The sequence below is a fragment of the Protopterus annectens genome, chromosome 1.part1 (genome assembly GCF_019279795.1).
Source record: "Protopterus annectens isolate FY-2018-M chromosome 1.part1, PAN1.0, whole genome shotgun sequence".
In the NCBI taxonomy this organism is placed as follows: domain Eukaryota; kingdom Metazoa; phylum Chordata; order Ceratodontiformes; family Protopteridae; genus Protopterus; species Protopterus annectens.
The window spans coordinates 61773830-61797620 of NC_056726.1; positions in this window are offsets into that span (position 1 = coordinate 61773830).

The window sequence follows — 23791 nt, forward strand, 5'->3', positions numbered from 1 at the left end:
AGTGAAGAGCAAAAACATAATGTCTACAAAGCTGCAGGAATGCCAACTGGCTTTCTTCAGGCAGTCCTGTCTCTGCACACTGCCCCCAACCTTCCTGCATCACATTTTAGTATTAAAAAAAAAAAAAAAAACAGAAGCTCCTTCTTCAATTTGCGCACCAACAAGGTGGCCAAATACATGCCACATCCCTCATGCCCAGCTCTTCAATAGAAGAACAAACTAAGAAAAAAAAAATTCTACAGTCAGGTACCTGGGGCTCCTGAAATGCAAACGCCAACTAGGTTGCATCTCTGTATTCTGCCCCTGACCCTTCTTCTTCTCATTTTAGTTTAAAAAAGAAAAAAATAGATCTTTTCTTCAATTGGCACACCAATGAGGTGGCCAGATACATGCCCCATCCTTCCTGCCCAGCCCTTCAATAGAAGAACAAACAAACAAACAAACAAAAAAAAGTCTACAGTCGGGTACCTGGGGCTCCTTAAATGCAAAAGCCAATTAGATCCCATCTCTGCATTCTGCCCCTGCCCCTCCTTCCTCTCATTTTTGTTAAAAAAAGAAAAAAAAATAGAGCTTTTCTTTTTTCCTTTAAACTGTAGCAAGCTGCTTACTACAAACAGCAAGCAGTTGCTACAGTTTATACCTCATACAGAGCTTTTCAGCACTCATGTTTTACTTTTCTACAAGTTGCTACAGTTTATAGTCTGCATGGAGCTCTACTGCTCAGGTTTTAGTTTAAAAAATGGATAGTTTTTAAACTGTAGCAGCTCAAAACACATAGGGAGTGCTACAGTTCTCAGGTCTGATTGTAAATGCAATACCAGCTTTTAAAAGCCAGTATGCATTAAAGAGTGATTGGGATTGGCTGCGCACACACACACACACACACACACACACACACACACACACACACACACACACACACACACACACACACACACACACACACACACACACACACACACACACACACACACACACACACACACGCACACACACGCACACACACACACACACGCACACACACACACACACACACACACACACACACTTTTGCATCCAGGGCAGCTGCCCTTCTCATCCGAGCTAAACTACTGCTTTGTGTTAATACCTTTATCAAAATCTTAATGTCTACATTAATCAAAGAGCTAGACCTATTATTGTTCACTCTCTATCTTTCTCCATCTCCTTAAGGTGTCAAGGTTATTGTGGACCTACTCGTACTTTTGGATATTTTGTCAGAATCCTGTATTCTCTTATTTTCCTTCTCCTCTAAGACCATCCACATTTCCTCCCCTAACATTTGTAGCATTCTATATGAAGTCCATCTGGCCCTCCAGCCTTCCTTTCCTTTATCTTGTATTTGGCTTTCCTTATCTCATCCCTCGTCACCCCTGCATTCAGCTTGTTTCCCTGTTTATCCTTCAGTGTATAACCCACTACGTTATTTCCCCAGTTACATTCTGAGACTTCTGATTCTCCCTGTTGCGTCCTGTTACTAATCTCAGTGTGGTATTCTTTAAATCGTCATCTTATTAGCTCAGTCTCTGCTAAATATTCTTGCAGGGTTTCCTTGTCCTTTGTTTCCTTACATTTATGGCTAGCCTACCTCCACTCCCTTCTAATTGTTTTCTGTTTCTGCACACTTACCTTAACTCTTACTGCATGATCTGATATGTGTCTCTTCTGTATTTGGATCTCTTCCATGATTTCCATTAGGTTTTCCTTCCCTAATCAGTTACATAACTTATTTGCTTGTACCAAAATGTTTCTTGTGAAGGTTTATTCCCTCTTAGTTGGGTACCTTTCCCTCTGTTTATCTAGCCATCCCTTTGTCATTCCTTGAGCTAGTTATTGTCTCATTTATTTCTTATATTCTTTCTTTCCATATGTTGTTTTCAAGTTCTGTAGTGACATTATGTTCTCCTTATTATCTCTTTTCCATCTCCTTTTTTCCATGCTCAGTTGGCAAAAAAGTTCTTGTTGAATCCTTCATCTCTTTTTGGAGCATATATGTTTCATATTGTCCAGTCTGTATCTTCAACCCTTATCTGCCAAATGACTCATCTACCTATCTTGCTTTTAAACACTTTCTCCATGGTTATCTGAAGCCCTCTCTGAAATACAATTGCTATTCCCCTATTTCCTGTCCTAGTGCTGCTGCCTATTTTTCTCTTTGGGTAGTAGTAATAGAGAATCTTTCACCATTTCTGATTTTTAATTTTATTTATTTAATGATTTCTGTACAGTCCTCTTTAACTTTTTCGTGTATGTATCTTCTTCTGATAGGATTTGATGGTCCCCCAGTGTTCCATATAATTATCTGTATTTTCCTTGTTGCATTTCCGTGCTACTTTATACTTTCCCAGTTGCTGCCATCTGGCATATCCCTTCCTCTTGATATATGCTCTGAGCTGACACTGTGCTGTTTGAAGGCTGGGTGCACTTGGATTCCTCCTCCCCATCCCCAGCATCTTCTTCCAATTCAGCAGTGCTTTCCAAGATTGAGCTACCCTCTGAGATGAACACTGTGCTGTTTGAAGGCTGGATGCACTTGGATTCCTCTTCCCCATCCTCAGCATCTCCTTCCAGTTCAGCAGTGTTGGCCAAGGTTTTTAGGCATTCTCAACACTTCTTCCCTCTCTGTGTAGCTAAGGAATTTTACAACAAAAATGTCTGAATAATGTCATGACATCTCTGGTCTGTATCCAGTGAGCTTGATTGATAGCTGGTGGGTTGGTTCTTTTCAATAGCCTTGTCAGATCCTGTTGAATAACAGCCATATCATCCGTCCGTCCATCCATCCATCCATCCAGAACCCCTTTTCCCATTTTGTACATGGGATTGGGGTGTCACTTCAACAGTGAGAATCATCTAGAACCAAGTTTAGACTGCTGGGTGGCTAGCCTTGCCACTGTATTTCTTCCATATCACACAGCCACACACATACTCACATTTATGGCCAACAGTGTCCAATCCACCTACTGCATGTCTTTGGAATGGGAGAGGAAACCGGAACACCTAGAGGAAACCCATACAAGCACAAAGAGGACATGCAGACTCCACCCAGAGGCACCCCAGACAAGAATCGAACCTGGGAACCTCACTTCTCTGAGGCATGTGAGTCAACTTCAAATTATTCTGCTACACCGTGTTCTCCATACCATCCATTTTGAATTACAGTTTCAGTTCTTATCAGCTAGGTTGTTTAATTGCTGTAAATTCACATTGAGCAAGTTTCTGTGCTACGTTCACTCTAAATGTCACATCTCCAACTTCTGATGGATTGCTGACACCGTCTTTTTGGTTTCCTTACCTGTAGTTTTTAACCAATACAAATCTACTGCATTAGGGAGGTGAGGAATGTTATAGATTGCTGTAAGAAAGCTTTGTCTAGATTTCATTTGCCTCTCCCTCCGGCCAGCTTGTCCCTCTGTTTTATCACTATCTTCCCTGTTTCTGTCACCCTATGGCCAGAGGTAAATTTGTTTTATATATGTATTTTTTTATCCTTCAATGACCTGATTAGTCCCACTAGGCAAGCAACCTCTTTTCAGATGACACCCAAAGTGGTATTTCTACTACTAAGGGAAGTTTGGTCAGGGTGTCAAGGAGCTTCACCTATTCTTTTCTGTTTGGAACTACTCAATGGTGTCTGAGGGCGTCTGCAGCAGCAGGGAAGAGATCTAAGAGAGGTTGCAGCATGGAGGAGTAGAGAAAAACTACTGACAGTTTGGAGGGGGAAAATGAGAATTTGGAGAAAAATATGTTAATCGTGCAGAATCAGAATGCAGATAAATATTCCTGTGTGGTGGGTGGTACAAATGAGCAGCATTTAGCTGTCTCAGTGGAAAATGAAGTAACCAAGTCCATTGGAGTGATAAATATAACAGAACTGGCATCAGGAGAACTAGCAGATGATGGTCTGCTGAAAATAATCAAGCAGGACAATTCAAGTGACGGTCCTACTGTTTTATGGTGTGAGATGGCAGGTAACTATTTTAGAAGTGAGGATGGTACTGTAGAGAAGGAACCAGATAATCAGGTAGCAAAGAATGCAGCAGTCAAAATGTATACAGCAGTGATAGAAAATAAAAGAGGAAAGCAGCAACAAACTGGAAAGGAGTCCTGTTTTCTGGCAGCAGAGGATGCTGCAGTTAAAACATACACAGCAGTGACAGCAGGTAAAGAAGGAGAACAGCAACAAACTGTAGGTAAAACTGCTTTTAAAAAGGACGAGAAGACCAACTGTGAGATTAAGAAAAGAATACAAAATGAGATTGTAATAGGCAGATGTTATGTAAGGGACACTTTGGTAACTGTTTTGGTCTTTAAAGCTCAAGAAATTTAGTCTTTTATGCATATAGGACAGAGACTTTTTATGACTTATCATTTGAATCTGAGGGAATGATGATGAAATTTCTGGAACTGTGTGACAAAAAGAAAGATGTTTATCCGTGGAACAATTATTATTTGTTGTAAGATAGTAACTTAAATGCTAAAAATGTTATTTTGCAGTCTAGAACTGATTAAATGGAAGAAGAGGATGTGAACAAATCCATATAAGGCTTATGTGAAACTGTTGATAATATTTTGAAAGTTAGAGGTGAGAGAAACTTATGGGGTGGAGGGTGCATGTTGGAAACTATTCTGAAATGTGAAAAAAAAACATGGTAAAACACTTGCCAAGTGTTATTTTTGTGACCTGTCATAGAGAAACATTAAGATATGCTAGCCAACCTAGATCAAGTTTACTTTGTGGTGTCTTTTCTCATTTAATTAATGGTTGTGAGAAGATGCAATGTAACCAGTGTGGAGAGAAAAAGACATAGAGGAAGAAGGTGTGTGTCCAAATACAGGCTATGTGAAAAAAGGACACATTTAGATGGACTGTCAAGAGCAAATGGTAAATAACGAACAGGAAATGGAAAGGGAAGAACATATACCCAAGGAAAGACAACAAGAGGCTGAGGGAGCAGGTGAACTAGGTGAAGAAGAAACAGTAGATTAAGAAACATATGGAAGAGGAAAAAGAAGAAATACTTTCCATGCAGAAAAATAGGTCAGTAGAAAGGAATGACAATAACATTTTTAATGAAGTTTTAAGAAATTGAAAAAGCTGATTCTGAGGATAAATGAGTATGTGTACATAAATCCAATAAAAATATTCAACAGGGGATAGAGTACAGATAAAAAGAAAATTAAAAATTAAAAATAATTCCCCTAAACTTAAAAAGAAGGAAAATCAACAATTTTATAACACTTTCAAGAAATGTGAACAGTAGGATAGGGATACTGGAATGTTGTACTAAATGGGATGTAGATGTTATTATGTTAGAGGATATAAGATTCCTGACAAGTGATGAAAGTCTGCAAACAGAAAAATTGTGTGGTGAAAGTGAAAATTGTTCTGGACTAACTGTGTTGTGAAATACTAGATATAACATTGATGAGGATGAGAAAGTTAACTGTTGTGGACATGAAGTGGAGAGAACATGTTCAGAGAATTATAGCAATATATGAATATACAACCAGGAAGGAAAGAGAATTTGTTTCATCAAATGTTACACTATGTGCTGGTTAACATGAAAATTATAATTGCAAGGGATTTTAATTGTGATTTAATGGGAAGACATAAAAAGAAAGGGCAATATGTGAAAAAAACACATGACTTTATAAAATAGGGTAAGTTAGTTGTATGGAATAAAAGTCAATAGACATAGAGAAAGGAGACACTTGGCTCTGAAATTGATTATTTTGTATTGGGGTAAGAGATAGTGACACAGTTGTGACAGGTTTCCCAGACCATTTAGCAGTATGGATGGAGGTGATGGAAGAAGAGGAGTATATTAATATTGAAAAGTGAATAACAATAATAAATGAGAAATTATGGGGTAAGATCGGATAGTGGGAAGAATTGCATTATTGCAGGATTGTATAATCATGAAGGACTTCTATAAAAACTGTCCAGAGTGATGAAATTAATTTAAAAAGAAGTATAAAAAGTGTTTTATTTTTTCAGTACTAAGATGATTTAAGAAAAGAAGAGAAAGTGAAATATGGGAAAATTTATAGAAATGTATTAGAGAATTTAGAGAATAATACCAGATAGTATTATGTTATAGAAAAAGAAACAAAATAAATTGAAAAAAAGTAAGGAAGTAGTATTTACTCAGGTATATAAATTACAACAGACAAGGAAGGAGGTGTTTGCATATTTGGGTAAAATAATAAAGGATGATTTAAATATAATGAAAGAAATGAAACATGTAAAAGGAGAGGTAAAAAGAACATAAGAGCAAATTATGAGTATTATAGTACTGCATGTGGAAAATAAAAGAGAGTAGAAAGTAAAGACATTTCCAGAACATGTTAAGGAAGAGTTTAAAAAAGAAATTACTATTAGTGAATTGGAAGAATTACTTAAGAAAGTAAATGCTGATTCAGTATCAGACCCAGATGGTATAGGGTATGGAATGTACGGTTTTGGACTGGCAAAGAGAGTATTTTGTAAATGTACTGAATGGATGATTGAAGGAAGGTTTTGATTTTGAAAAGTCATGTAGTGGGATATTACAGTGCGTGTAGAAGAAAGATTATTATAATGAAATAAAAAAATGGAGAGCCATCATGCTAAATAACACAAATTAAAGAGAATGGAAGGAAGGGTTAAAGATATTACAGAAGAATGTATATATGGTATAAAAGGGAAGACTATCAAAAATGGTTATTGGTTGTGAGAGAAACTGTGGATAATGTTATAAATAAAAGGGGGTGTGAAACTTATATTAGGTGAAATTAGTGAGTCATTTTATACCATGGGACATGATTTGAGGAATCTTAGGAAACGTATGGATTAGGTAATAGAATTAGGAAGCGTGTATGTCAGCATTTCAGAATAATAGGTGAGAGTGTTAGTGAATGGGGAGCTGAATAAAAACATATCTATAAAGTGTTGTATAAAGCAAAGGTGTCCCATGAGTTGAATATTGTTTGTATTGGTAATGAATGTGATTAGTGAGTGAAGCAGCTTATAACAAGAAAGATGCTAGATTAATGATGCATAAGTAGGTGGCATTGTTGTTTTGGCAAACACAGACAGTATAATTGTATTTGCTTAGAACAAAATGTGCATGAAGGGATTATTCATTTGAATGGACATTAAAGGAAATGAGAATGAGTTTGAATGAAGATATAAGTAAGGGTTTGGGGGATGTTGTGAAACTTGAGGTGTGTTTTTCAATGAACGAAATGTGTTTGCAAGGAATACAATTTGGGGGAAATGAAGGAATTATGATGTAATGAGAAGGGTTGATAAAAGAAATGAAAGAAGAATATGCAAAAAAAAGTGGTGTACCAAGATAGTAAAGTGTCACCATTTCCTATGGAAACTGGTAATAAATAAATTACCAGTAAAGGGGAATATCCATATAAAGAGAAAGCTGAAAGAATGTATTTATAATGAGGAAGAGACAATCGATAATGTTTTTTTTTTGAAATGTAAAAGAGAGGCGAAACTCTGGACAAAGTTGTGTGAAGAATTTTTTTTGAAGATATTACTTATATAAGCGATATGGATATGAATATGATTATGTATCAATATTATAAGAGTAAGAAGAAATATATGTGAGAAGGGTAGATAAAAATGTATCTAATGTAATATGAGTTATTTGGGATAAAAGATTCAATGAAATTTTGTTTAACGGGAAATGGATTTTGGCAGATAAATTGCAAAAATAAATCAGATTATGGTTTGAGAAGAAGGAGTGGGGGTCAGTTATGGAATAAAAACTATAAAGATGTTATAAAAAATAAAAAAAAATAACAAGAAATAAAATGTGCATATATGTGTCTGTAGATATGTAAAGTTTGTAAAATATGCAAATATGTAAATTATGTTTCTATGCTCAGTTAAATAAACAACATCTGTTCTTTTGTACCATTAGCATAAGCAGATAGGGCCTCGGTTGTTAAATGGTGCTGTAAATTCAATGTAACAAAACATCTATTGCACTTTGTGTTATTTTTATAGGATGGGCTCTCTGGTTCAACCATAATTTGTCAGTTCTTTTAACTATCTGACATAAAATGTTAGCTAAAACACCAGGCCATTTCAGAGCTCTCTCTAACTATATCCATTTTAATGTGTGTCCCTGAGTGGGCACTCAGTTATCAAATATTTTTTTCATAAACCACGAAAAAAAAAGTATTCTAACTTCATGTCTGCAATCAATACTGGAATGTCTTTTTACAAAGATAAGGGACTTGTACTCCTCAAATACTGGATGCCAATGGGATCCTTTATTCCAGGTTTCCCTGTCAACAGCAATGTCCATGTTTTGTAATTTTAACAAACAGTGTCAACACAACAACTCTGCAGGTTAAGAGAAACATATTAGAAACACTACTTTAAAATTCACACCTTTTCTTACATCTAAATAATATTCCTGTGATCATAGCTGAGTGAAAACAACATTAAGAAATTGTTCAATTTTGCCACAGTGATGTATAAGTGCACAGTGCTAAAAGTCAAACCATCACATTTTAAAATTAAGTAATTATAAAAAGCTCTAAAGTCTAGACACAGAATGTTGTCAGCAACATCTTGATGTATGCTAAAGAATCTTATACACAATTCATTGCATTTTTTAGAATACTTTACTTCATGAAACTCATGGGGACAGTCAGCAGCTTGTGACCTTCATAGCAGACCAAACCCATTAACATAACCCGTTACAATGATACATACGTTCAAAGCTTCATAGGTTTAATGCTAACATTATGACCTACCATCTTTCAAGAAGCTTGACTGATGTAAACCCATATTGATATTTTATAGGTTTACAGTCTTTCAAAAATAAACAATATTATTCCCAGATATCACAGATCTTGGAGTTGCTGACATCACCGTGGCAATATATCCATGCAGTTAGTAGATGTAAGCAAGAAAGGTATGGAAGCAAATTCCACAACATGGGGGAGAAATTGTGAAAGCAAAGTCCTCATATGTGGAAGCAGACAAGCTTAGAGATAATGGTTGCAGTATTTTGTTGATTGTAGTAAATGGTTCAGTTTAATTTTGTTTAAGATCTCAGTCTGTGTGTTTGTTGAATGTAGATGATTTAATTATATTTCATAAGAGGTGATTTTTGGATACATAGGCTTAATTTTACTAACAGAAATCTTTTTCCGGGCATAAACTTTGAATTACAACTAGATCATGCATTGCCTAATAGATCAAACAAAGTCCAACTCTTGGTGACCTATAAAACAAACACAAATATAAAGGTAGTTCTGAATGCTATCCTACTCATGAACAGAGAATATTTGATTGAATTTTAACTGTCTGAAACACAAATTGTTTAATTAACCTTTGCCATGTCCTTGACAGGAAGGCACAGCATGGTCACTGTTTGTACAGGATTGCTGTGTGTTTTAATGGTGTGTTTCTCCTTTACCCACTATTGAGTGGCTGTGGAGTTAGTATATGCAACTTAAGTAGGTGTGTGAGGCTTGCATCCCTGCAAAATTATTATGTTCAGACTGAGAAAGTGATGTATAGATGAAATGTGTTCTTGAACAATTCTGATCAAGCAGTTGGTTTATAAACACCTGCATTATGATATTTCATAGGAGAAGCATTCCTGAAGCCTTTTCAAATAACTGAAATTTTCTAGCCTGTGACCTTTTAGTAAGAAATCATTGTTCATGTTCACGTTCTTTCTTGTGGCTTGATTAAAAGCTACAAAACATAGCATTGTATTCAATAATTGGCCAATTGAAGTATAAAGCTGCACAACACTCTCCCTGGACTGACTTAGCATGGTGTTTAGAATTAGTTGGGCTTCAGAATATGCTGTCCTGACTTTGACAGATATAAACTCACTGATGTTTAAATTGCTATATACCATTGCTCTTCAGTCTTTATTGTGGTGCCATTATTTACATCCTGACCATTTATTCTGCAATCATAATTTATCTCTGTCTGCATTTGATTTTTCTCATCTATCCACTCTAATCCTCTTGTGCCATTTAACTTGTTTTTTGAGTTTCCCACCCTGTACTATAAATCCAACTTTGGATGCGCCTCCCAGTCTCATCTCATCAAAACCAATCTACTGAACACTGAGAGATCAACTGGAAAGGCCGCCTTAGTCTCTTAAACGTCAATTATCTTCTGTTTCATTCCTTCCATACTTTAAAAAAATGCAATTCATTCAGCTGTTTTTACTGTATTTATGCTTACTCCAACTTTACATTATTGCTGCACATTCTTAAAGTGTTCAGTTAATTTAATCTGCTGGATTTATTACTGCTTGTTAATAGTGTAATCATATTCTAGCTGTTATTCTAAGCCTCTTAGTTCTGATTTAAGCACTTAGGTTCCAAATTGGTTATCTTACATTAGGAAGGTTTGTGGTCTACACTCATGTGGCAGGAGAGGTACCTTAGACCTTTCTGAGTTGGGAATTGCTGGTTGAAGGCTTATTGTGGCTATTATTTTCAAAGTGTCTTAGTTCTGGTTTAAGCGCTTGGGCTTTAGGCCAGTTATTTTACATCAGGAATGTTTGTGGTCTATACTATTGTGGGAGGAGAGACTAGCCTCCATTTGGAGCAGAGAATTACTGGTGAAGGCTTCTTGTTCCTGTTATTCTAAGTGTCTTTTCTTCTGGTTTAAGCAATTAGGCCAGTTATTTTACATTAGGAAGGTATGTGGTCTACACTCGTGTGGTAGGACAGGATAGCCTTCACCCTTCTGAGGTGGGAATTGCCAGTGTAAGTCTTATTGTGCCTTTATTTGATTGGCTAGAGGGCAAGCTTGTTAAAAATTTGGAATCTTTGTGCCTGAGGCATTTAACAATGTTTGGTGACCACGGTACATGAGAAGAAGAGTGCTTCTGGTTTCCTTACATTACCATATCCACTGTTTCCACACTTGTTTTTCCCTGAATTAATTGAGTGTTTCTGTGATGAATATCTGCACTTTTCTGACCTTTCTTACAGTCTTTAGTTAGAACTGCTTTCATTCCACTTTAGTGAGAGTAGAGGGGATCTGAGGTATTTTCTGGCCTGGATTGTATAAAGAAAATAGGAGTATGCTGTTTTTGATTGGCTACAGGATATTGTTTGTGTTTTTTTTTATTGAATCTCCTCTGCTATTTAAGCACTACAGTTACAGAATGCTTGGCTCATAACCTAAGAGCAAGCTAAGACTTACATTACCATATCCACTGTTAAGGCACTTCTTTCGTTGCATTGTTTCGGTCACAGCTGTAATAATTAAGTATCTATTTGTTTAATATCTACACTTTCTAATGTTTTTTACAGTCTTTAGTTAGAACTGCTGTTCTCTGTGCAGCTGCACATAGCAGTGATCTGCGTAGACGTAGATATCTTGCAGTATAATTCTCCCTTGCAATCTGTGTAGATGCTTATCTCTCATAGTGTAAGCTTCCATTAAAATACTGTTACTGTCTGGACAACTGTTTTAGCTACTACAATGTCTAGTTTGCCCATAGCTGAACATTGCTCATCAAGTTCCTTGTGCTGTTGTTATTGACTTGTTCAATATTTAAATTTCCCTCACTCCTCCCTATCAGATTAGCAACCATGGAGATGCACTTCCCAATTCTCTCTGTGTCCAATGTGGTTGAGATGGATATTCTGAGACATTGTAGCAGCTGGTTCATGTATACTGACAACTCATTTATTCTTAATAAAACAGATAAAGTATGCGACAGATGTAAATACACTTTAACACTGGAGGCAAAACACTCTCATACAACCAAAACTAATCCTATAGTGGTTGTCAGTAACACTTGCACCATGCCTTCTGCACAGGGTTAAGATTCTACACATAGAACTACTTATTCTGAGGCACTTACAGGTACCCTTCCTAAAACACTAAGACCTCCTGCATAACACATACAAAAAGGGTCCTCAAACATAATGTAAACACCACCCAGACCTAGTCATAGTAACACTGAATCCAGTGCCTCTGCTGCTAAGCCCTTAAGACAAATGAGAGCATAACCAAAATTCCTGGTCATTGGTGATTCTATAGTGGGCAACACTGATGTCCCCCTCATCCGAATGAGGAAAAAGAGTCATGGTTAGCTGACTTTCAGGGGCTAGGATCCATCAAGTCACACAGGCATTTAGATCATTGAACCACAGGTACCAGTATGACTCTGTCATAGACAATATGGGTGTTAATGACCTGAGACATACCTCTCTTGACTATATGAAGCAAGACATGATCAAGCTCACTGATTGTGTGTTAGGCAGGTATGAGCCTAGCACTAAGCAGCATACTACCTTCTCCAAGGATGATGCCAAGTTATTAACAGAAAATGATTGATTTTAACAACAGGCTTAGCTTCTGGTATCAGTCCAAGGGGGCAATATTTGGCAGCCTTTGAGGACATGGTTGACAGACCACACTGGTTTGCCATGGATGGTCTGCACTTATCACCTCCAGGATTTTGGATATTGGCAAAGACTTTTTCCACCCCTATAGTGCCTATTTTAGGCAATCCCAAACTGATAAACCTGACTTAATAGAACCTATGAAGGGATATCTGAAGGTGGTACTGCTTAGCACTAGAAGTCTTAAAAAGAAACACCTCTACCCACAAGCCGTCCTCTCCCTGGAGACTGTGGACATCTGTTTAGTAAGAGAGACATGACTTAAAGTCACAGAGAGTATCCTGTCAGTGCAAGTTTGTAATGCCTTTCAAACCATTAGACTAGCTACTGCACAGAAGGGAACTAAAGGTGGTGGAGTCTTAGTCTAAATTAAAAACAACCTCACATCCAGACTAATTAAAGTGTATGGCCCATTAGAACTCATACATGTGCAACTCACCATAAACAGGGTGTTGTTCATATCCTTGCAACCTACAGGTCGTCCTCCATGTCCCAGGAAATCCATACTACCTATCACAATGTACTAGAGTCCCTCACCGTTGAATCCAATAAGATCTTAATAAAGGATCTCAAATACCCCTTTATAGACTGTGAACCCTACACCACTTATAATGCACAAGCCTAGTGATTCCTAAACTTCATTAATACCAACATCCTGGAACAGTTGGTCCATTCTCCTACCAGGGGTGCAAACATCCTTGACCCTGTACAAAGGGGAGCAATTTTACTCACCCAATGTAATGTCTTCGCTCCTCGGATCTGACCATAAGACATTATCGCTTGAAATAAAAAATCAAATCCAGTGACCTATCAAAACCAAAAATCTTTAGAAGCTATTCTAAAGCTAACCTCTGTGTCTAGTAACTGACTCCTTGGATAAATTCCAAGCACCTCCAAACCCAGTAAACACCATACCTCATCCTGAGCTATTTACAAAATCCCTGTACAGCGATATTGATAGCTGTAAAGAGTCAGCTATGCTCACTTGTATTAAGAATAAAAAAGCTCAAAAATGCAAGCTACCCTGGTGGAATCACAATATCAATTGGTTACACAACAAAAGAAAACATTTTGGCCAAGTGTAGGAGGAACAAAGCTTACAAACTAAAAGCCCTCTGGCTATCTAAACAGGTAGTTAAGAGTGTTAATTAATATTTCATAGCCTAAATTTGAAGAAACAATAGTTTCTCAGGCAAAGGACAACCACAAAGCTTTCTACAGCTATGTCGGTAACCTCAGAGGAAATACACAACAATGCACAGAACTTATTGTAAACAGCATCACCCACAACAGTTGTGTATACACCATCTTGGGGAACTTCAACACCTATTAGTGAAGTAATTATCCTAGATACACTGTTTGGTTATCAATTGCCATTTTCCATATTTATATTTACATTTTACATTATTTGAGAAGAATAGTACAAACATAGTAGTCACAATACATAGACCTGTAGGACCACTGTTACCCCCTTTTTGTATAAACAGGTATCTCCCCCCACCCTGGCTAGATGTGTTCTATGCTTAATCAGTGTATTTTCACCACTATGTTATGTGAGGATTGACTTTTAATGTTTTTCACCACTGAGTTATGTGAGGATTGAGATTTAATGTTTTAAATTTTCAAGTACTCCTATATGTGACATAGTGCTAAAACTTTAGCAAAGTCAAGATAAGCAGCATGCACTGTCAGCTCCTCATCACGTGTTACCTTTGTGTCTTCAAATACCACAGGATTCAGAAGGCAAGAACTTCCTTAATAAATCCATTCTGTTGAATATCTATAGCTGATCATTAATGTTTTCATTGTCGCTGTGTCAGTTTTGATAATTTGTAGCTATGCATGTTTTCACCTCTTAAGATATTATTCTTACATCATTGTGTGTGTATGTCAATCATATTTCATTGTATTGTTTATATTCGCATTGTAATATTTCTTATGTTAAGCATATAAACAAATGCAATTTGAAAAAGTTGTGCTAGAAGTATGTTCTTGTAAGAGTTTAGATATGCTTCACTATGACTCTTTCCATAATTCTATATAGAATACTGGTCAGGATGGTGTATATACAATTGCCTGCATTTGAAATATTCCCCATCCTTTTGTGAACTGATGCAACTACAGGCTGTCACCACAGGTTAAGGACATGTCCATATTCTAATATTTTGCTAAGTATTGTTTACAAGAATTTAACTAAGTTTTCTTGATTATATATAGGAAACGAGGAGGTATGATGTCTGACCCCCTAGAACCATTCAGCCCTGACAGTGACAGGAAGCAAATTCACCCTTTGAATGGAGGTACAGTGATGTTAATTTGTTTTGATGGGTGAATAAACCCAGATATTTTATTTTTGGTGTCTTGAAGTAGTGTAATGTTATGACCTGATGAAAGACCAATGATTGGTAATGCATATTTGCATCCTGGGACAGGTCCAATACTAGCAATAGCACAGAAAGCTTACATGCAAAGATTATACCTCTCAACCTCTTAGAGCAATAAATCTGGACAGAGCTGTAAATAATGGGGGGACAAGGGCCCAAAAATAGGGACACTTTTTAAAGCTTGCTCTTACAAACTTGGAAAGTTGACAGAATAGCAGGTTTTGTATTAGCATGATTTTTCTGAAGGGTATGAAGTCTGACACTCAAATGTCTGCCATTATTTTTCTGACTTCACTCATCAATGATGTACCAATGGCTTGCCAGAAAACCATGAATTTATGAGAAATAAACCAAAAATATGAATCAAATATGGGGCAAAAATCTGGATATTCTCTTTAGAGGTATGGCAAAGATTTGAAATTGCGTAGGCAAATTTTAATTCCCAAAGTGCATTTGTAATGGTTGATTTGATATGCTTGTGATAGATAAGATATTTCTTTACTTATTTTGAAGTTTGCGGAAAAAGAAATTCTGCATGCACATTTGATACATCCTGTGACTGGATGATCACCTCACTGTTCATTGTTAGCATGTTACATTTAATATTCTTCTGTTTCAGTTTTCATGTGTAATTAAAGAATGCATTATTGTTGCTTTCAACCCTTGAGACCAAGTTCGAAGTTAGTTCTGGAGGAGATGACAAAAAAACAAGTAGTTTCTGTTATGACTAAGGTAATTGCTGAACGCTAAATTGTACTTCTACTTCTGTTTTGTTATATATCTTACTTTTTTCAATTTCACCCAAGTGTTTTTCTTGAATTTACCTTTCATGTTTATCTCTTATTAGTACATGTTCATAAATTCAGAAGATAATAAAATCAGATAACTGAATACAGTAACCAAGTATGTTTTCTTAAGTATGGCATTCATTTCATTATAGTTTCCTTTGGTGACACTTAGGAAGGATGATTTGTTCATGATGGTCTTCATTAACATCTTATTTTAAAGATGATGGCATAAAGATCTGTGATAATTATAGAGGGTATAATCGCAGATGAGCAGCAGAAATATCCAAGTTTTGTTGTTATTTTATCTAAGATATTGCCATCTTTAGATGGATTTTATCATATTTATTCCAAACTCTTTGGAGTAATAAAGTTGGCAGATAATTTAACACATTTAATTGATGCGGTATGAAGAGAAATGTGTATCCCAGTTGACTAGACAATAAGCATTCTAGTGCTAGTGTACTCGTGCTAATGGGACATCCACAACTGTGGGCAGTATAAAGGTATCAAACTCCTGTCACATTGCATGAAAGTTCTGAAGAGGGTGACTGATAAACACATACACAGAGGAGTAAAATGTAAGATGGGAGATGAGCAGTTTGGATTCAGATCAGGCTGCAGCACAACTGACCTGGCAGTGAGACAGATAGTTGAGAAGAAGCTAGAAATGAGGAAGAAATCCAACTGGGCATTCCTAAATCTGAAGAAAGCATGTGATGGGCAGTCCTACGATGGTTTGAAGTCCCAGAAACATTGGTAGAATTAGTGTAAGCTACAAAAACAACCCATTGACACAAGTACAGAGTCCAAACTCACAAAGGGGTCCCAGTAGAAGTGGATGTGCCCCAGCATTCAGCTCTTTACTCACTGCAGTTCATACTGGTGATGGACTGCATTAGCAAATAGGCTGGAGGAAACAGATCAGCTAAGTTGCTCAATGCAGACTATGTGGCATTACAGGCACACATGAACACGAACTTCAGCGAATGATAGAGGAATGGAATGCAAGGCTGAAGCCACAAGGGATGAAGATGAGTACAAATAAGACACTTGTTTTGACAGCAGATGGGGAAATCAGAAAAGGCTGAGACAGAAGGGAAATAGTAGAACAGGTTAACAACTTCAAGTATCTAGTAGAGGTAGTTGAGAAGAAGGAAAGTCTGAATGAAGAGGTCAAAGCTAGGATGAGGGGGCTGCAGCCAACTGGCAAAGAATGTCAGGGGTAGTGTGTGAAAGAAGAATGCCAAAGAAGCTGAAAAATAACCTGTACAAAACTATGGTTTGATCAATACTACTGTATGGTGCAGAAACCTGGGTGGTGAAGGCAGACCAGCTGAGGAAGTCAGTGGTGATGAAAATGAAATAACTAAGACAAATGGTAGGATACAGTCATGTAAGACAGCAACAAATGAGGATATCAGAACAGAAGCTAAAGTAAAGTAGCTCCAGTTGCAGAGAAAATTAAAGACTACAGATTACAGTGGTTTGGACACATGCAAGAAAGCAGAAGACAATCGGGTGAAGATGATTTGGGACAGGCAGGAAGAAGACAAGAGGAATCAACAGCATCCAAGAAAGAAATGGATGGATTCTGTGAGAGAAGACGTGTGGCAGTCAGAGATGACTGTTTAAGAAAGTAGGAGAGTAGCATCGAACTGAAAGATATGGTGACTGATGCAACATCCTGATCCCATAGACAAAATGGGGAAAATCCCATGTAGAAAATGGGGGGGGGGGGAAAGGTCAGTGCTGATGCTCAGTTGCCACATGATGTGATATGAGGATTTAGCTAAGCAGATGTGTTTTTCCAAACTTACTTTGATGTTCATTAATTCCAGCATTCACTATGCATGTCTAACAGGGAGAACTTTTTTAGATTGTTTACTCCAACATGAACAATTACCACGTCTTAATTATTTACAGGTTCATAGGTAAGTATTAAGCTAGATGCCCTTATGGGTCATTTTAAGCCTAGCCAATTTATCTTTTTATGCTTGAAATAACATATTCCATTTGGTTATAGATTGGCTTTACTCATCCCATGGTCAATAATTATATATTGCCCTAATGATAATAACTCTGATCATATCATAGATAATTTGAGGGGACCCATGCAAGGGATAAAACATTTAGGAGATGCCCAAATTTTGAACAACTGGGTCAGCTCTTAGGGGTTGTGTAGTTGGTGTGGTTGTTCCCCGGTGTAGATAACTTCTCAAAGGATACAATAATGCATTTTATGACATTTAGTTTCAGTCCATGATTTTGGCACCAGTTACTTATTTGACACAGACCTTATGCAGGATGGCTAAGTTATTTGAGGATTCATTGACTGGTCCTAACGTACAGTGATCTGCAAACTTTGTCAGTCAGTGTGTTTTGGTATTGTTTTTTCTGAAGAAAAGTAGATGCCAAACAGGAGAGGTCCCAGTACAGAACCCTGGGGGACTCCACTGATAACTGGTCTCTTTGTGGAGACACTTCCCCTATTTAGATTATCTGCATCCTATCTGTGATCCAGTTGGCAATCCAGTGGGTTATATAGGGGTTTATTCCCAGTTTATATAGCTTTTCTATTATGCCTGAATGGGGAATTGTGTCAAAAGCTTTGGACAGGTCGATGTATGTGTTGTGTACTGTTTTGCCTTCATGAATTCCCTTGGTAACCTTTTCAAAAAAAAAAAAAAAAACTAGGTTGAACAAGCATGACATGCCCTTGCTGAATCAAAAATGAGATGGGCCCAGTGTTTGGAGGTCCCTTATGTTCTCATTGATTAGTTCCATGGTTGTTTTTAGCCAAACTAAGATGCCCCTAATTTTGGCCCCTGGCAAGTATGGCACCATCAGAATGTGCTTACAAAATGGTATGCGGTATGTCTGTTTTATGCACAAAGCAGTCAGAAGAGATCAAACTTCCATGCAGCACTGAGAAGGTCATGGGTGCCCATCTTCAGGGCCAGCTTCAACATAGTGGCACTGTACCTCCACACTACAAGATTATTAAATCTAGATTTTAGCTGAAAATTAGTTTTGGGATAATATCTTTTTAAGGCATTTACAGACCTGCTAGGTTTGCAGTATTACATATGTACATTAAGGCTTGCAGCATATTTTGCAATCCTCTTTAAAGAGGCCTCTAGCTAATTTTAGCAATAATGAAAGAAAGATGAATGAGATGCTGTAACTTAACAGTCTAAGATGTGACGTCTAGCACTATTAGATGGTTCAGAGTTCAGGTAAAGAGACATAGTAACAAAAAAGATACTTAACATCTCCTAGGTAGTACCTTCCTCCTTCCTTCTGCCCACTGCTCACAACAGCTTCATTATTCTTCTTGGTCCAGGTCCATGCACTAAAATGCTCATTGTATCAGCATACCAATCCCCTCTGTCTCACATTGCCATTTTCTTACGTGCATACTTTCCACCCTGGACCAATTGAAACAGCTTTATTCTATTAGGCAAATATATTCTCAGCTAGCTAGGTTCTTTGTAAAACACACTATGAAAGAATACTCCCTCTATAACCTTATCTAGCTTGTAAAAGAGACTATATCATTGGTTGTAACATTTTACATGAAGTCATACTAATTAGTATCATCGGTCATTACTCTTCTACCAAAATTCTCTGTAGTTCTTTCTCTTGTTAACTCGCTTACTGACCATTTAAAAAGCCTACAATCACTCCCATCACTTCTTCAAGACATTCTTTCCTCCTTTTCCTAAATGTTCCTTTTTTATGCTAACAAATCCCACAGATGCTCTCGATCTCTTTAGCAACGGGATGTTTGCTGTTCAGAATTCTTCATATCTGCTAACTACTAGTAGTAATGAGGTAATTCTTGTTCTGAACTCAAAAGAAAAAAAAATCATGTAGTTATAAAATGAAGTTTGGTACCTCTAGAAATCCTATAACAACCCAAGTAGAATAAAAACTGTCAAAAATCTAAAGCATGAGATGAGTCACAATTAAAGCCCAAGAGAACTTACCTCAAAACAAAACAAAAAGAAACCCCTCACATCTTAAGTTATACTTGAAAGATCCCCAAAATATCTTAGGTTAAAGAAAATGCAAAATAAACCCATGAAGTAGCTCCTCTTTTCCTGTTAACAGCCTTAAAGCTGTCTTCACATCCTTCCCATCTCCTGATGCAGTGCCCTCACATTCAGGATCCTAATTCTGCTATACTCTTTTCCACCATGCTTTATGACCTTACCCTTTGTTCTCACTTTCATCTTCAAGCCTTTTCTGCAGAATCAGTGTACAAACTAATCTCCACAAAAGAGAAATCACACTCTAGCCCATGTACTCTGCACACAAAATTTGTAATAATGGTTCTATCTACATTCCCCAACTCCTAATATTTACATTTAACCTTACTCTCTGTGTTGACATTTTCCTCACTGAAGGGAAACTGCCACAAAAATTCCCAGAACCACATAAACTACAACAATAATTCCCATACATAAAGCCCCTAAATCCACACAAACTGCTGTAATAATTCCCCAACCTGAATTCCCCAGACCCACACAAACTGCAACAATAATTCCCATTCCTTAAGTCCCAAAATCCATACAGACTGAAACAATAATTCCTATATATAAAGTCCCTAAACCCACACAAACTGCCACAATAATTCCCCAACATGAATTCCCCCAAACCCACACAAACTGCAACAATAATTAATCAGTACAGAGCATGGATTTTTGTAGAAAATGTTCAGACTCAGCAATGGAATCTGCTCCATATAAGTTGTTGTATGCAAAGACTACTATTAAATGTTGTAGCTTTCACTTATGCAATGCAGTTATGCATGAGTTTCTAAGTGACATGAACACTTTGAAGGGAATGCTTTTGGAGAGGTTATCCTGAAAGGAAGGTTGATGAAGTGGCTGAAAAAGTTAATAAAAGCAGCCCTCATGTACGAAGTAAATACCTGTCTCTTAAACATTGCCCCAGTTATTGCCCTGCCACCCAAATTAAAGACAATATTTGGCCACTGATGAGGGATGAACCTGAAGGTAAACCTGCATATTTCCTCATGCTGCCTCTAAGACTATCAGTGCCTTCAGAGTCCAGATAATGCTAACCTCATTCATTAACCTAATCAGAACCCTAAACAGAAACCTGCGGATTAGGGTTTGACTGCTCTTTAGACTTATAACTAAAGTTTTCTAAAGTTACACTAATCGAATATAAGATATGCAGTCAGCTTACTGCTACCACCAGTGTCACATAAAGGTGCGCACACACACACACACACACACACACACACACACACACACACACACACACACACACACACACACACACACACACACACATGCACTCACGCACGCACGCACACATGCACGCACACGCATACACACATGAATGTGCAAGTGTGCACTCGCACACAGAGACATGTACCATGCACTCATGCGCACACACACACACACACACACACACACACACACACACACACATGCACACACACACACACACACACACACACACACACACACACATGCATGCACTCACACATGCACGCACACGCATACACACATGAATGCACAAGTGCGCACTCGCACACAAAGACATGTACCATGCACTCATGTGCACACACACACACACACACACACACACACACACACACACACACACACACACACACACTCACACACGCACACACACATGCACGCACACGCATACACACATGAATGTGCAAGTGTGCAATCGCACACAGAGACACGTACCATGCACTCATGCGCACACACACACACACACACACACACACACACACACACACACACACACACACACACACACACACACACATGCATGCACTCACGCATGCACGCACACATGCACGCACACGCATACACACATGAATGCGCAAGTGCGCACTCGCACACAGAGACATGTACCATGCACTCATGCGCACACACACACACACACACACACACGCACACACACACACGCACACACACACACACACACACACACACACACACACACACACACACACACACACACACATACACGCATACACACCACACAAGGAGACATTCATTGTTTAATATTTCATTTATGTATTTAATTTGAAAATGTTTATATTTTTGGACTTCAGTGACATTCATTACCTTACTGAATAAGGACTTGGACTGAAAAATTGTATTGTTTGTATTTATTTATTTATTTTTGCTCTTTATCATGCTTTACTAAACAGCCTTTTATAAATTTCTGTGGCATGTATATTGATAAGGATTACTGCAAGGGTTAGGGTGAGAACAGGTTAGATTAAACTTAACATTGCGGATTTACTTGAGTCTGTGGCACAGACTGTGACTCACATGACCCAAGATCGAGTACTGGTTCAAGCACTGAAAATCTGGGCAGGGAATATGTGTAGGTAGAAGCAATGCCCACCTTGGATGGTTGTTACCTATCTCCTGGAGGATATATAATTATGGAGAAATGACTGGGATGTAGATTAACTGTACAAGTCTGGATCGTCAGGCAGTAGGTGAGCAGTTAAAAAAGGACCTAAAATATTAATGTTGAGGATTTATGTGAGATATTTGATGTAGATGAATATGATACAGAGAAGAAATGAAGCAGAAAATGAAACCAATTTAAAAAGTTACATTTTTCTTTAAACATTATGGCATTTTGAGTAGGAGATCTCAAATATGCCACTAATGCGGCTGGGTGTCTGCTGGCAGCCTTCATGTATGAAGTAACTCCCTGTCTTTATAACCCTGTCTCAGTTATTGCCCTGCCACCTGAACTAAAGACAATATTTGGTCAGTGATTAGGGATGGACCTGACGTTAAACCTACATATTTCCTCACACAACCTCTAGGACTAGCAGAGTCCAGATAATGCTAACCTCATCCATTAATCTGATCAGAACCCTAAACAGAAGTCTGAGGATTAGGGTTTGACTGCTCTTTAGATGTATGACTAAAAAAAGTATGTGTCTGCATTCATACTACCTGCTAAAGGCCGTGCCAGGCCTCAAAGTTTATGATGTAAGAGAGTCAGTTTTCTGACATTTTTGTTTTGGTTCCACTGGTCATGGGAACATGCCCAAAAATGACAGTTGAGAAGTTAAAGGTAGAAAACTGCTCTTCCTTAGACTTCTACAAGTGGACTTTTAATTAATTTTAAAATGCATTGCAGCAGTCTGACTTAGTTAAAGGCTGTGAATGTTAAAAGCCTCAGTATATTGTAACCTATGGCACTCTGCATAGGAGTGTCCCCAAATTCTGTACTTCTTTTCCCATATGTGGGGTTTGGCATTATTGGCCTGAAATTGTCCATTGAAATGACTTAAAAAGAAATAAGTCATGGGCATTCAGAAATGCCATATAGCTGAAACACCTGATGTTCATAATGGCTATTTGCATATATCCCATGTGCCTCTGATGCAAGAGGTTTGAGAGGTCATGCAGTGGAAGTTCTAGCTTGGCTGAAGTTTTCATTTAATTTTTACTGATTTTTTCTGTGTGACCTTCTTGCTCTTTGTTTTAGTTTGTTAGTTTGGATATTTTGTAGTCACCCTAATGGTAATGGGCATCAGCTGGGTATAACAGCCCTGTGTTTCTTATATCTAGTCAAACACTCTGCTTGTGCTGTGTTTTGTGAGGTTATGACAAGACTGACATATGCATTGCCACAGCTAATGGGGTTTGGCTTTATTGGCCTGAAATTGTCTTTTGAAATGGCTTAGAAAGAAATAAGTCATCGGCATTCAGAACTGCCATATAGCTGAAACACCTGATATTCATAAGGGTTATTTACATATATCCCATGTGCCTCTGATGCAAGTGGTTTGAGAAGTCACTCAGTGGTAGTTTTACCTTGGCTGGATTTTTAATTTAGTTTTTACTAATTGTTTTTTCTGTGTGACTTTCTCGCTCTTTGTTTTAGTATATTCTCTGGGTTTGTCATTGACAGGAAATTATGGCTGTTATTCTAGGATCCAGCCTGCAGATGAGGCTGTACTACTATCTTTATCAGCTGAGCCCAGGGCACAAAAAAACTTCACTAAATGAACTAATGCTTAAATTTACCAAAATGAAAACTGTCCCATGAGTTTTAAAATGTTGGACGAACACAGAGCATTTATTATTAAGGTTTGTTATTCAGAAAAAAAAAAAAAATAAAGAATTCTTTTTTGTTTCAAATATTTTTCCTCAAGATCAGTAA